Source organism: Armigeres subalbatus, chromosome 2 (genome assembly GCF_024139115.2).
Source record: "Armigeres subalbatus isolate Guangzhou_Male chromosome 2, GZ_Asu_2, whole genome shotgun sequence".
Classification (NCBI taxonomy): domain Eukaryota; kingdom Metazoa; phylum Arthropoda; class Insecta; order Diptera; family Culicidae; genus Armigeres; species Armigeres subalbatus.
In genome coordinates this window covers 195,357,179-195,372,189 of record NC_085140.1, presented here as the reverse complement: position 1 = coordinate 195,372,189, position 15,011 = coordinate 195,357,179, and the positions used below count along the sequence as shown (strand labels likewise).

The 15,011-nt window shown below is 44.4% G+C and overlaps 1 long non-coding RNA gene across 1 annotated transcript; it reads right to left on the bottom strand.

Moving 5' to 3' along the window:
• Positions 1-1,977: 1,977 nt before the first annotated feature.
• On the bottom strand, positions 1,978-13,839 carry LOC134215700 (uncharacterized). The gene is made up of 5 exons (XR_009980277.1): positions 13,396-13,839; positions 13,145-13,323; positions 3,756-3,945; positions 3,080-3,479; positions 1,978-2,664 (listed from the first exon to the last, which is right to left on the bottom strand). It is a non-coding gene; the product is annotated as an uncharacterized LOC134215700 (long non-coding RNA).
• Between the last annotated feature and the right edge of the window lie 1,172 nt (positions 13,840-15,011).

The window sequence follows — 15,011 nt, the reverse complement described above, 5'->3', positions numbered from 1 at the left end:
GTTGGTTTGACGTATGAGTGGTTTACTCATTAATGAGTAAACGCTGTTTACTCTTTTAATGAGTTGAACTATTTAACTTCATAATGGGTACTATTTTACCCATTAAAGAGTACTTTGCTGGCACAGTGTAATAGCCTAATCAGATTACGCTGTTCATGTAATAATGTAATATTGTAGATCCAGTTGAAAACCGAACTGAGCTCTCGCGACAATCGCATTTTCTTCCATTTCTGGATGTCGCAACTGCATCGCGAGTAGTGCGCATCTATGCCATAGCCGTGCGCCATCCTGCGCATCACCCACGATGCAGTTGCGACATCCAGAAATGGAAGAAAATGCGATTGTCGCGAGAGCTCGGTTCGGTTTTCAACTGATCTACAATATATTATTTAATATTGCTTTTCTCGCCGCAGAATAGACTACCGTGCAAATTTGCCGAAGTACCGAAACTAACGCTCACACGTCAAATTGTATAGAAATTAGCGAAAGCACAATCCAAAACATCATTCTTGCACATTTTCTCACACTCCAAACAGCTCTTTCTTGCAGTGGAGACGTCATCCATATATGGAGAAACTGGTGGGAACATATTTTGGTGGGACAATATATTTTGCATGGGAGTCGAACACGGCGCAAAATTTGCAATATGAATGGAAAAAAATATAGGATAATGATAGAGAGTAACTTGATACCAATTTTCTTACATTCAATTTTCTTTCTCATATTTTACACGATAACTAATACGATAAATGGCTATAAGCCAAAAAGTAAACATTGGAAAAATGCCGTTGATAAAAATGCATCAGAATTCAGAGTTTTCGTCAGTTCCTATTTCGTAGGTTTTTTTTTTTAATTGTAAGCAGTCCTACTGTCTTTTCATGTAAAACATTAATGAATCGACTGCTTTGAGCGTGCTTACAGCGGCACACTAGGAGTTAACTTTCTGAAATCAGTATGGCAAAAGGCATCTAAGGTTCGATTTCTGAAAATTAAGTACTTTAATCGAAAAAATATTTGGTAGGCGTAGTAGCGGATACCATCCCTCATAACCGGTACCAAATAGTTTTTTATGAAAAGTTCCTAATTTTGAGAAAACCCGTTAGATGTGTTTCGCCATACAAATTTGTTGCGGTTTACTCTTGCTGGCTATTTTGTACATTTACTATAGATGAATCCAAGTAAAAATAAGAAGAAGACACACGACGGTGTTAACTTTGACAGATCCTACAGCTCAGCATAGGGAGATCATTTTAAAATGCTTATAATAAATTCTAGACGAAATGTAATTAAAATCTGATTGATGTATGATACGGAAAAAGTTCCGAACTGTATGATAGATACGTTTTTGGAAAAAAATAAAAAAATTGAGATAAGCTTCTAGATATGTAATTCGGAACTTTTTCCGTACCGTACATCAATCAGATTTTAATTACAATTTGTCTAGAATTTATTATAAGCATTTTAAAATGATCTCCCTATGCTGAGCTGTAGGATCTGTCAAAGTTAACACCGTCGTGTGTCTTCTTCTTATTTTTACTTGGATTCGTCTATAGCGCCTGGATGTGGCTGCGGCGAGTAGAAAATCAGCCACTGCCAATAATTCATTGCAACGATACCTAAATATTGTAGGGTGCTGTCAATGCGATACACCGCGCGGCTGTTGTAATCAGCAAAAAAAGTTGTTGAATATTACATCGAAATCGCTGCAACCCACTGAATCCATCGATTATTGAATATTACACAGCACGATGTACTCGAGAGCTTGCTGTGTAATAAACAGGAGCGATGTAATTTCTTTCGATGTAATAAATAAAACGACGTAATCAAAGCGATGTAGATGAATGTGATGTAAAGCAGCCCGCGATGAGCATGGTAGTAAATGTGAATTCAGTTATTTTGATGATGTAATGTTCATGAGATGCTGTTTTCAGTTTTTAAATATTGATTTTTTTATTATTCAAATTTTAATATACACATTCCAATTTTTTTTCACAGGACTCGAAAATTTTTGTTATTTCATGGTACTTTTCAGCAGATTAGTACTTTTAGCAGCTTTACTTTATTGTGAGTGTCCATCATGCACATAGCTGAATAAAGTTCCACCGCAGGTTTCATTTAGGGTAAACTAGGTTAAAATGCATCCCCGGGGCAAAACGACCTTTTGGCATATATTCAAAAATGTTTACTTCTAGATTCGTAGTTCAAGGTTCAAGATTCAAACTACTTACGCTGTAGTAAATACTCTCAAAAAAATACCGAAAATGTCCTCAAAAACGTCAAACGGTCGTTTTGCCCCGGGGGTGCATATTACCCCAGTTTTCGCTAACAGTTCCACATACAATCCTCCACAGACAAGTTCCTATACACCGGCAGTATTGTTCGCCGACCGACTGGAAGTCTAGTCTAGACAGGGTTTCTTCTGAGTAGCCGCTATCGATTAGTTCAATTAGTTGTCCATACACACCCATACTGACAAAATCTGCCAGGGGCAGCGAGTCATCGTGAATACGAACATCTGATCCAGTGAACTGGTGTGGCGACAGATGCGTAGCCCCTCACTTGAAACTCGCAGGTCAGTTTCAGACGTATTATATACCATGTTGCACTTTTGATAGTAAACAACCGAGCGAGACAGAAATCGGTGATCTAGGAAGACATCAGATGCTGAAAAGAGATAGAAAAAACGTTCAGCTGGGCTGGTGAGGAGCGATGATATTTACCACTTTGCTTCTATACGAATATATTTCTGGGATTCCCTCCTGAATCAAAGGCGGTCTTTTCAGGTAGCCTCACACGAGTCACACCTCGGGAATTTGGTCCGCGGATTTTTCCCCCATGCATTTTTACATATGCGATGTTTTCGGGATTTGGGCGCGAAAAATCAAAATCCCGGCCCCATTTAAAATGCACGGGTACCAAAATTCGGCGGAAAATTTTCCCCGAGGTGTAAGGTGGTCTTTACTGTTTTAAATGTTGGTCTAGAAATACAAGGGGTCCAAAATCCGCCGGACGATTTTCCCGATGTGTGAGGCTACCTTTACCCCTAAATTTAATAATAAATGATTGCCATTATGCTTACCCACGTTGACAGCTAAACTAGTATAAACTGTTGATCCACAATGATTTTGATCATCACAAAATTAACCTGCTTCTTAGGCTATCTCTTCCGTATCTTCGATCTCGCTATCTTTTTCCTTGTCCTCGCCATCGTCACCGAAATCTTCACCGCCGTCCGGCTTCCGATTCCATTTCGATGTCCGGCAGCAGATAGTACTGGAGCAGATTTGGCCACGAATCGTCCTTGATCAATTCGACAATGTCATCCTTGATCGAATCATTATTGTTGGTGAACCTATCGAAGTATGTTCGATACTCTAGGCCGCGTTTCCACCGGTTAGCCATCGCCTTCTTTGGCAACATCTTGGGCAAGACGCGATCCCGTTTCTACTTGACGGTCGTGCTGGTCGAAGCAGGTAATTCTGAAAGCGTACATAAATGTTAGATTACTAAATTCCACGTATTTTAATTGAAATTAAAAATTATTAGACTCTGTTAAAAACTAGCACTACAATAACGTTGTTATATGTACATGTTTAGATTTGCTATTATAGTTTGAATTTAGAACTACAAATCTTAGTCCTAATTAATGTCTATGTAGCTGTTAGGTACCACAAAAGTTCAACTCAATGGACGCAGTGGTTCTACGCCCCAACAAAAAAAAAACAAAAAGGTAGCATTTGATTCCCATAACTTACTACAACTTGTGAGAAGACACTTTGTTTCGAAATACGGATTTTTGTTAAAGTAAAAGTGAATATTATAGCCGCTCTTGATGTCCTCAAACTCTTCCACCTCAAGTTTCTCCATGAACTGCAAACATGTTACACATTTGAAACTACACAACCGAGCAATACGGAAATCGGTGATCTGCAAAGACTTCAGATGCTGAAAAGAGAAAACAGATTAATCCACCTATTGGTGATGGTGCCTTTCTCGTGTGTTATTAAAATAGTATTTTGGTCATAACTTCTGAGCCCATAGTTTGATCCGACAAATTTTCAATAGGAAACAATGGGGCAGAATCTGCGTCGAATGCAACTTGCGAGTATATCGGTTGTGGGTAAGCACCAAAAAGTAAGCTAGATTTTTTGCCACTTGGTGCACACACACACATATATAGACAGACACACATTGGGCTGCTGCATGGTGAGTTGACATCTGGGAAGGAGCGACCTACACAGCTCTGCTCCTCACAAGTTCCAATCTCACGCTTCCACGGCTCTTCCGATGACACTCGACCGCCAGCTAAGGGTTTTGTACTTAGATGGTAGTGCATCCTGGACACTGTTGTCCTTCTGACATCAGATAGAGTGAGTGGGTGCTACCAAGGGGACCATCATCCTTAACCCCTAATCCCAAGGAGTTAAGCGACCCGTGCCGAGGGTATGCATGGCCAGGGCGGGTGGGGTGGTTAAATAATGAGCTAGGCCTTTAACGGAGCCTGTGGGGTACCTGGGCACCCTCCACAGTAATTATCCCTTACCGCGTTATGCTGGGCTCTGGCGTGATGGACCTCTTTTTCCGAGCAACTCGTGGGATCAAAATGGAAAACCAAGTCAATTCTTCAATTAGTGGTTGTAGCACAGAGAACAGACGTTCATGTTCATTCGTGTGCTTGTGTTAAAGTTTGTAAATACTACTACGATTTTTTTTGTTCGAGCATCCATGTCTGTTCTCTGTGGTTGTAGTGTAGGCGACAACCCTTTAGCAAGAGGTGGGTTGTCCTGGTCTCCGACTAGGAGGCCAGAGGCAATAGTCGGTAGCTCGGTGCGTCACTTAACATTCTCCTCGGCTACGCCGGTAGAGGTTATGGACGGCCTATGGCTTGTGAGGGCGATGAACCGCAAACGCGATGGGCTTTCGGCCTTCGAGGTGGCGACGGAACAGCTGGACGCCATCATCGACTTTGTGTCATCGAAGCATAATATCAGTAAGGACCTCAAGGGGAGCTTGCTGAAACTTCGAAAGTCGACGTTGGACACCGATGTTGGGTGGCGTTCGTGGCTGCTAGAGCCGCTCTGAAGACTGAGATTATATCAAGCGAAAAGGCCTACTTCGAGGGCCTGTGTCAAGTGCCAACGCGAATCCATGGGTGACGCCTATAGGATCGTAATGGCTAAAAACGTGGGGCGGTGGCCCCTACAGAGCGGTCTTCAGAGATGCTGAAGAGGATCATCACGGGGCTTTTCCCACGTCATGACCCAAGTCCCTGGCCTCACTTTGTGGAGCTGCCAAGGGCAGGGTGGCCAACGAAGGAAGAGTAACCGTGGCGGAACTTGCGGGGATTGCACAGTCCTTTAGTGTAGGTAAGGCGCCAGGACCGGATGGTATTCAGAACCTGGCCATCTAAGCGGCCATTGCTGAGGCTCCCGAGATTTTCAGATCTGTCATGCAGATATGCCTGGACCTCCTATTGTCAAATGCGAAAAAAACCACGGAGATAGCTGTCCAGCATAAGAGCACTATTGTACAGTAGTGACTCTCGACATGAGCAATGCATTCAATAGTGCCAGTTGGGCAGCTATTGCAGATGCGCTCCTGCGTCTTGGAATTCCCAAGTACCTGTACAAGATTCTCGGAAGCTACTTCCAGAATCGGAGGCGGGGCGGAAGTGCGTTGACATAATCCAGGGATTCCGCCAGGTTCCATACTGGGTCCGGTGTTATCGAACGTCATGTACGACGGTGTCTTGAGGTTGAAGTTACCAGTGGGCGTGGTAATCGTCGGCTTCGCTGATGATATTACGCTGGAGGTCTACGGCGAATCGATCGAAGAGGTGGAGTTGACTGCAGTCCACTCGATCGCAATTGTGGAGGAGTGGATGAGTTCCAGGAAGTTAGAAAAACTTACATATCCGACCACTAGGAACGGCGCAATCTCTAAAATGAAGTGTCCCATTTCTAAATGATCTAGGCTTTACAAATGCAAAAATGGTAACCTGGTTTAGACACCTCGCGGTTAATAACTGTGCTTAATGAACACTAAGCTGCGAGGCGGCTCTGTCCCAGTGTGGGGATGCAATGTCAATAAGAAGAAAACGAAGAAGGAACTCCTTAGGAGATTGCGAAGGAATTCCTCCGGGAATTCCAAAGGAATGATGTGATAATTCCAAAAGGAATCCTCCGAGGATTCCGTAGGGATTCACTGAGGATTCCCTCTAAAGTACTCTAAGGACTCCCTCCGCCATCCTCCGTAGATTTCGATGAAACTTTTTCGGAGATTCCGAAGCAACTCCGAAACTCTTGCAGGAGTTCCTTTGAAATCGTTATACGATTTCCTTAAGTAACCCCGGTAGATTCCCTCTGGAATCTCCAGAAAAATTTCCACGGCGACTTTTTTTTTCTGAAACAAAGAAAGAAGCATTTCCTTCTGAATTAAAGACGCCTGCCTCCCTTCTAAATCAAAGAAGCATTCCTCTCTGAATAAAAAGAAACATTCCATCTGGAAAATTCTCTTGGAATCCCCGGAAAATTGCCTTCGGAATTTTCGGAGCAATTCGTCGGGGACTCGTGTGGAAATTCCTCGGGAATCCGGAGATAATCATTCGGAAATTCCATAAGAAATTGTTTGGGGATTCCTGAAGAATCCTTCGGGAATCTCTTGGGGATTCCGGAGGGAATCTATCGGATCTACCGGGTCTTCCGGAGAGAATCCAAAAGGAGTACTCTGGAAAATCAAAAGTAAATCCCTCCAGAATACTACTCGAGGATTCCAAAGGAGCTTCTTCGGGGAGCTGTGTTAATCTTAATCTAAAATTATAAAAACCCAGATCAATCCACCTAGCGGTGATGGTGCCTTTCTGCGGACCGGATAGTCTGCATACCGTATCGAACGACAACGGCCAACGATGCATAAACTTTGCAGCCTCCTGCGGAATGGTAGTCCGAAGCACTTTCTTCCCCCGCAAGAATATCCACAAGGCCACATGGAAATCACCTAATCAAGTAACGGAAAACCAAATCGACCACGTTCTAATCGACGGTAAATTCTTCTCCGACATCACGAACGTACGCACTTACCGCAGTGCGAATATTGAATCCGACCACTATAGTATATACTAAGAGCAACGGAAGAGCAGCTAGGCGCAGCATCTCTTGAAGATGGCTGGAGAGATATTCGATCCACCATTGGAAGCACCGCAACCGCTGCACTAGGCACGGTGGCTCCAGATCAGAGAAACGACTGGTATGACGGCGAATGTGAGCAGTTAGTTGAGGAGAAGAATGCAGCATTGGCGAGATTGCTGCAACATCGCACGAGGGCGAACGAGGCACGATACAAACGGGCGCGAAACAGACAAAACTCAATTTTTCGGAGGAAAAACTCCAGCAGGCTCGATCTTCCTGAAGAGACGGAGGAACTGTACCGCGCTAATAACGCACGAAAGTTCTATGAGAAGTTGAACCGTTCACGTAAGGGCCACGTGCCACAGCCCGATAAGTGTAAGGACATAAACGGGAACCTTCTTACAAACGAGCGTGAGGTGATCCAAAGGTGGCGGCAGCACTACAAAGAGCACCTGAATGGCGATATGGCAGACAACGGTGGCGGTATGGTAATGAACCTAGGAGCACGCGCGCAGGACATGCGACTTTCGGCTCCGAATCTCCAGGAAATCCAGGAGGAGATCGGCCGGCTGAAAAACAACAAAGCCCCTGGAGTTGACCAACTACCAGGAGAGCTGTTTAAACACGATGGTGAAGCACTAGCTAGAGCGCTGCACTGGGTGATTACCAAGGTTTGAGAGGATGAGGTTCTGCCGCAGGAGTGGATGGAAGGTGTCGTGTGCCCATCTACAAAAAGGGGGATAAGCTGGATTGTAGCAACTACCGCGCAATCACATTGCTGAACGTCGCCTACAAGCTACTCTCCCAATTTTTTTATGCCGCCGACTAACACCAATTGCAAGAGAGTTCGTGGGGCAGTACCAGGCGGGATTTATGGGTGAACGCTCTACCACAGACCAGGTGTTCATCTATTTATCGACTTCAAAGCCGCATATGATACAATCGATCGGGACCAGATATGGCAGCTAATGCACGAAAACGGATTTCCGGATAAACTGATACGGTTAATCAAGGCGACGATGGATCGGGTGATGTGTGTAGTTCGAGTTTCAGGGGCATTCTCGAGTCCCTTCGAAACGCGTAGAGGGTTACGGCAAGGCGATGGTCTTTCGTGTCTGCTATTCAACATCGCATTGGAGGGAGTAATACGAAGGGCAGGGATTGACACGAGTGGTACGATTTTCACGAAGTCCGTCCAGTTATTTGGTTTCGCCGACGACATTGATATCATGGCACGTAACTTTGAGAGGATGGAGGAAGCCTACTACTACTTGATGGGCTACAGCTCTTCGATGAACCTACGCCGAATGGAGTATCCTTCTCCACTGGACTCGATCCTGGGTCAATCGCTTCCAGTCGCCCTGAACATTGAGCGCCCTCAGGTCCTCTTCAACTGCAAAAAGCCATCGTGTACGCGGCCTTCCACGAAGCCTGCGGCCTCTTCCGGGTTCTCTACTAAATATTATCTTCGCTTGACGTTCTTCCGGCATACGAACAACGTGACCAGCCCACCGTAGTCTGCCGTGTTGTATGAGCTTAATAATATCCAGCCCTTTATACACCTGGTACAATTCGTGATTCATGCGACGCCGCCAGATACCGTTCTTCTGTTTACCGCCGAGTATTGTCCGCAGCACCTTACGCTCAAACACTCCGAGAGCTCTCCGATCAGCCTCCTTTAACGTCCATGTCTCATGGCCGTATAAAGCCACCGGAAGAATCAGAGTAGTATACAGCGCGAGTTTTGTTTTCGTTTGCAGACTACAGGACTTAAGCTGGTTACGAAGTCCGTAATAAGCCCTATTTGCAGCTGCAATACGCCTTTTCACCTCGCGGGTAACATCATTATCGCACGTCACTAATGTTCCAAGATACACAAATTCTTCCACCACTTCAAATTTTTCACCATCCAACACCATTTCACTACCACCACCACTAATGAACCCACGTTGATTGCCAGCGACCATGTACTTCGTTTTGCTGGTATTGATCGTGAGTCCAATCCTCGCTGTCTCTCTCTTAAAAGGCACAAAAGCCTCTTCCACGGCACGGCGATCAATTCCGATAATATCGATATCGTCCGCAAATCCCAGGAGCATATGCGATTTTGTGATAATGGTACCGCTTCTTTGCACACCAGCTCTCCTAATCGCTCCCTCGAGCGCTATATTGAACAGTAGGTTCGAGAGTGCATCACCCTGCTTTAATCCATCTAAGGTAACAAATGACGTCGATATTTCATCCGCAACCCTTAGGGGCAAGCCAGAGTAAACGCGACGTGCGATGCGACGCGACGCGACTCACGTAAAAGAATAACAATCATTATCAACAGGCTGTCAAATTGCACTGTCGCGTCGCATCGCACGTCGCGTTTACTCTGGCTTGCCCTTATACTTGATTTCGATCCGTGCAACGTTATACGAAATAGCCGTATCAGTTTCGTCGGAAAACCATGTTCAAGCATAATTTGCCATAATTCATTCCGTTTCACTGAATCGTACGCCGCCTTGAAATCAATAAACAGATGATGTGTCTGCAAGTTGTACTCCCGGAATTTATCAAGGATTTGTCTCAGGGTAAACATTTGTTCCGTCGTTGATCGGCCCTCACGAAAACCTGCTTGGTATTCGCCGACGAAGGACTCTTCAAGCGGTCTCAATCTGTTGAACAGAATACGGGACATAATTTTGTACGCCGAATTAAGGAGGGTTATTCCTCGGTAATTGGCGCACTCCAGTCTGTGCCCTTTCTTAAAGAGAGAGCAAATGAGGCCGTCCAACCAGCTAGCAGGCATTGTAGGAGGAAGCCTACATCAGACTGAAAAGCGAAGCTAAACGGATTGGATTAGTCATCAACACGTCGAAGACGAAGTACATGATAGCACAGAGAACAGACATGGAGGCTCGAACAAAATTTCTTGCAAAACATGTGTAAACATACACACCGAACCTCAACGCCATCGACGTCGACATTGCAACTCTTAATCTCATTTTGACAACACGATGGCGCTGGCATGCATAACAACACTAGCGCACAGTTGCATTTTTTTATGACGCTAGCGCTGATTATGCACGAGATAACGGCGACATTCCAAAGTAATTTCAAAATGAACAGTAAAAAGTTATCACAACATGGCGAGTGGAGCTTCAACGTCTGTTCTCTGTGATGATAGGAAGAGGCTCAAGAGAGGTCAATGTAAGCCACCCACCACGAGTTTCTATCGGTGGTGACGAAATCGAGGTGGTTGAAGAATTCGTGTACTTGGGCTCACTGGTGACCGCCGATAACGATACCAGCAGAGAAATTCGGAGGCGCATAGTGGCTGGAAATCGAACGTACTTTGGACTCCGTAAGACGCTCCGATCGAATAGCTTATAAGACCGGTAGTTCTCTACGGACACGAGACCTGGACGATGCTCGTGGAGGACCAACGCGCACTGGGAGTTTTTGAAAGGAAAGTGTTGCGTACCATCTATGGTGGAGTGCAGATGGCGGACGGTACGTGGAGGAGGCGAATGAACCACGAGTTGCATCAGCTGTTGGGAGAACCATCCATCGTTCACACCGCGAAAATCGGAGGACTGCGGTGGGCCGGGCACGTGGCCAGAATGTCGGACAGTAATCCGGTGAAAATGGTTCTCGACAACGATCCGACGGGAACAAGAAGGCGAAGTGCACAGCGGGCAAGGTGGATCGATCAGGTGGAGGACGATTTGCGGACTCTCCGCAGACTGCGTGGTTGGCGAAGTGCAGCCATGGACCGAGCTGAATGGAGAAGTCTTTTATGTGCAGCACAGGCCACTCCGGCCTTAGTCTGATAATAAATATGAACAATCGGCAACGACCTAGGTGACGAATATAGGATCATAATTTGGAAGCTTGAAACATGGAACTGCAAGTCGCTAGGCTTTGCTGGTTGCGACAGGATGATCTACGACGAATTACATCCCCGCAACTTCCACGTCGTGGCGCTGCAGGTGATTTGCTGGACAGGACAGAAAGTGTGGAAAAGCGGGCGGCTACCTTCTACCAAAGCTTCTACGAGCTGGGAACCGGCTGGGTAAGATTCACCAACGCGTTATTGAGTGGCAGCCAATCAACGCAAGGATGTGCAAGCTGAGAATAAAAAGCCGTTTCTTCAACTATAGCATCATCAAAGTGCACTGCCCACACCAAGGGAGACCCGACGACGAGAAAGAAGCGTTCTACACACAGCTGGAGCAGACATACGATGGATGCCCACTGCGGGACGGGAAGAAAGGGAAGAATGTATAGACCGGTCATCGGACCGAATAGTCTGCACACCATATCGAATGATAACGGCCAACGATACATAAACTTCGCAGCCTCCCGCGGAATGGTAGTCCTAAGCACCTTCTTTACCCGCAAAAATATCCACAAGGCCACATGGAGATCACCTAACCAAGAAACGAAAAACCAAATCGACCACCTTCTAATCGACAGTAAATTTTTCTTCGCCATCACGAACGTCCGCACTTACCGCAGTGCGAATATTGAATCCGACCACTACCTCGTTGCAGTATCCCTGCGCTCAAAACGGTGTACAACACGCGTCGAAGTTGAACGCCGCGGCTCAACATTGGGCGGCTACAAGACGATAGACTAGCCCAAGGGTACACGCAGCAACTGGAAGTGGCACTCCCTACGGAAGAGCAGCTAGGCGCGGCGTCTTTTGAAGATGGAGAGATATTCAATCCGCCATTGGTAGCACCGCAACCGCTGCACTTGACACGGTGTCCCCGGATCAGAGAAACGACTGGTATGACGGCGAATGTGAGCAGTTAGTGGAAGAAAAGCATGCAGCATGGGCGAGACACCGCATGAGAACTAACGAGGCACGATATAAACGGGCGCGGAACAGACAAAACTCGATTTTCAGGAGGAAAAAGCGCCAGCAGGAAGATCGAGACCGTGAAGAGACATAGCAACTGTACTGCGTTAATAACACTCGAAAGTTCTAGGAGAAGTTGAACCGTTCACGCAAGGACCACGTGCCACAGCTTGATATGTGTAAGGACATAAACGGGAACCTTCTTACAAACGACCGTAGGGTGAACCAAAGGTGGTGGCAGCAGGATATCGGTCGGCTGGAAAACAGCAAAGCCCCTAGATCTTTAATAAAGAAGAAAAAACCCGTGTGGTAACATGCGCGGCTACAAAGCAAGACCTGAGGGTGGCTGGGTTCAATTCCCGGTGCCGGTCTAGACAATTTTCGGATTGGAAATTGTCTCAACTTCCCTTTGCATAAAAGTATCATCGTGTTAGCCTCATGATATACGAATGCAGAAATGGTAACTTGGCTTGGAAACCTCGCAGTTAATAACTGTGGAAGTGCTTAATGAACACTAAGCTGCGAGGCGGCATTATTCCAGTGGGGGATGTAATGCCAATGAAGAAGAAGATACTAAAGTTTATTTCAGATTTCTTGGTGGATATTCAAAGACAATAGTCCTGTCCAATGAGCAGCTTGAAGTAGCTCGAAAAAAGAACGGACAGGTAAGGATGGGAGAAACTTCGAGCTACTCCAAGCTGCTCATTAGACAGGACTAATAGCTTTGACTAGCGTGCTGTAGTGGCAAAGTAGCAAAAAATTCAAAGCCTATCGATTAGCAAAAGAAAGCGAGAAAAAAAGCCTACCTTTTTCACATACGACCTATTCAAAAAATAATCTAAAATTTCGAATATGAGCGAATTTAGTTTCACGCGAAATTAGGAATCATCATATTTTCATGAGCGAAATATCAACATACAATGATCTCAATTCTAAAATTCATTCAGCAAATTTTCGTATATAGCCGCAACATTTGCAATGAACATTACAAATCTTAATTGCACGATAATAGTGTACCGTGAAGTGCCCTGGTTCCAATCAGCAAATGACAGTGCCTAATTCCGTTCATGCCATTTAAAATGAACGGCGTGAACGGAATTCGGCATTGGCACTTCCTGATTGGAATAAGGGCACTTCACGGTATAATGTATAATATAGAACTTACATGACATGAGATTCTTCATTTACAGCCCGAATCAGTTCCAATTTGGATGGGAACGTTTTCCAACGGACGGCTTCAGCCGGATTATTTATACTTCCAAAACTATTTCTTCCAATCGAAACATTCGTTCTCAGTTGTTCGACGGACGTTCCAAAGTTACCGGTCACAAGTCTTGATCGAATCTGTAAGTATACATTAAATACAAAATAAAGTTAAGAATAAGAAGAACAGTCTAAAATTAAATAAAAATTTACCGGAAAAAAACATTTACAGAAGTTTTCTTCCAAATCAACGCAAAGTCCTATAGAATCCCTTTAGCTTCAGAGCATGCGGTCGTCGCTGAGCTGTACTATTCTGCAATCTGCATTTCAAGCCCGAATATAATGGACCCGGGCCAGCATTACCAATGACAATCGTTCGGAAGTAGCCAAAAACAATCTTCTTTAGCAGCGCACCAGTACATCGTTTTAATCGGTTCGGCGGAGCACAAGAGGGCCAATAAGTAACTGCGATCGTCGATAGGGATTGGTTTTCTCAAGTATAAGCTACAGTTTTCTTCACAAATATCACAATTTACACTAATTATAATCACATTTTTCACTATAATAAAAGAAAATAGAAGCCGAAATCTACAATTTCAAAATAAACATGGCGCACCGCACCACCGGTACCGGTACCACCACCAGAAATTCATCCAGTGTTGCTAGATTTAAAATTACGTTTTCAATTAATGTGATAATACATCTATTTTGTGTAATATTAACACAAAACAAATAGAATCGATGGGTTGCATTTATTTTTATGTAATTTTAAATGCTATCAGTAGTTAGTATTGCACAGGTTTTATGTAATGCGAAACGATGATATATGTTCTGTGTGATTTGAAGAGAGATGTGATATTACATTGAATCAACGTTATTTTGCATATTAATTTTTTGATTACATCTGGAATTTTAGTAAGTCGCTGCTATTACGTCGACACACATTACACATTTTTTTGCTGTGATGTTTCCAAAAGCGCATTTGCACAAGATTCCACGCGGCGTTTCCCATTCGAAAGAAACAACCGCACCCTAGGAAACGCCGCAATGTTATCTCCCCATAAGAATCGAGTATACGGGCAGCAAAAAGCGCGGTGCGTCGTTTCCTTTGGGGAGCGCCGCGTGTACTTTTGGGCAAATGCGTTAATATAAAGAATATAATTTTTTTTCCATACTGCATATAAGCCATTTTATGAGACAGATTCGAACAGCTGATCGAAATTTTGAGTGGACGGCTCGGTCTTTGTTTTGGTAAATTTGCATGTAAACCTGGGTGCTGCGGATAGAGCCGCATTTCTGCGCTCAAGCGAGCAGAGGGCTATTTTGAAATCACTCCCATAAACAAAATTATTTTGCAGTTACTTGGCTGTCAAACATTTCCCGCTCTTTGAATTTCTCTTTCCACGCTGCATGAGGGCGCACAAATGCGCTAGACTTTACATGACTTTACGATTGTTTACATACATTCATGCTCCAATCAGCTGCTGAATCTCGTGAAGTTTCGTAACGAGTGCTTTTTAGTTGCATTCCCACTAATTTTCCACTAGAAATATAATGTGAGAATATTTGTTACAAAGAATACAAAACTCAAACAAAGTTTATTTTCATTTTTTCCCAAAATAATAACAATACTTCTCAATATTAGATCAGAAACGAACATAACCACAATCTTCAATGTTTGGCTCCGGCACAATAGAAAAATTTGGCTTCAGTTTGACAACCAAATCGATTCTATCCGCACCACCCAGATGTAAACCATCATCATTTCGTCATCATCATCATCATTTCATTTCATTTTCGCAAATGTTCCTTGTAAAATGTAAATATTA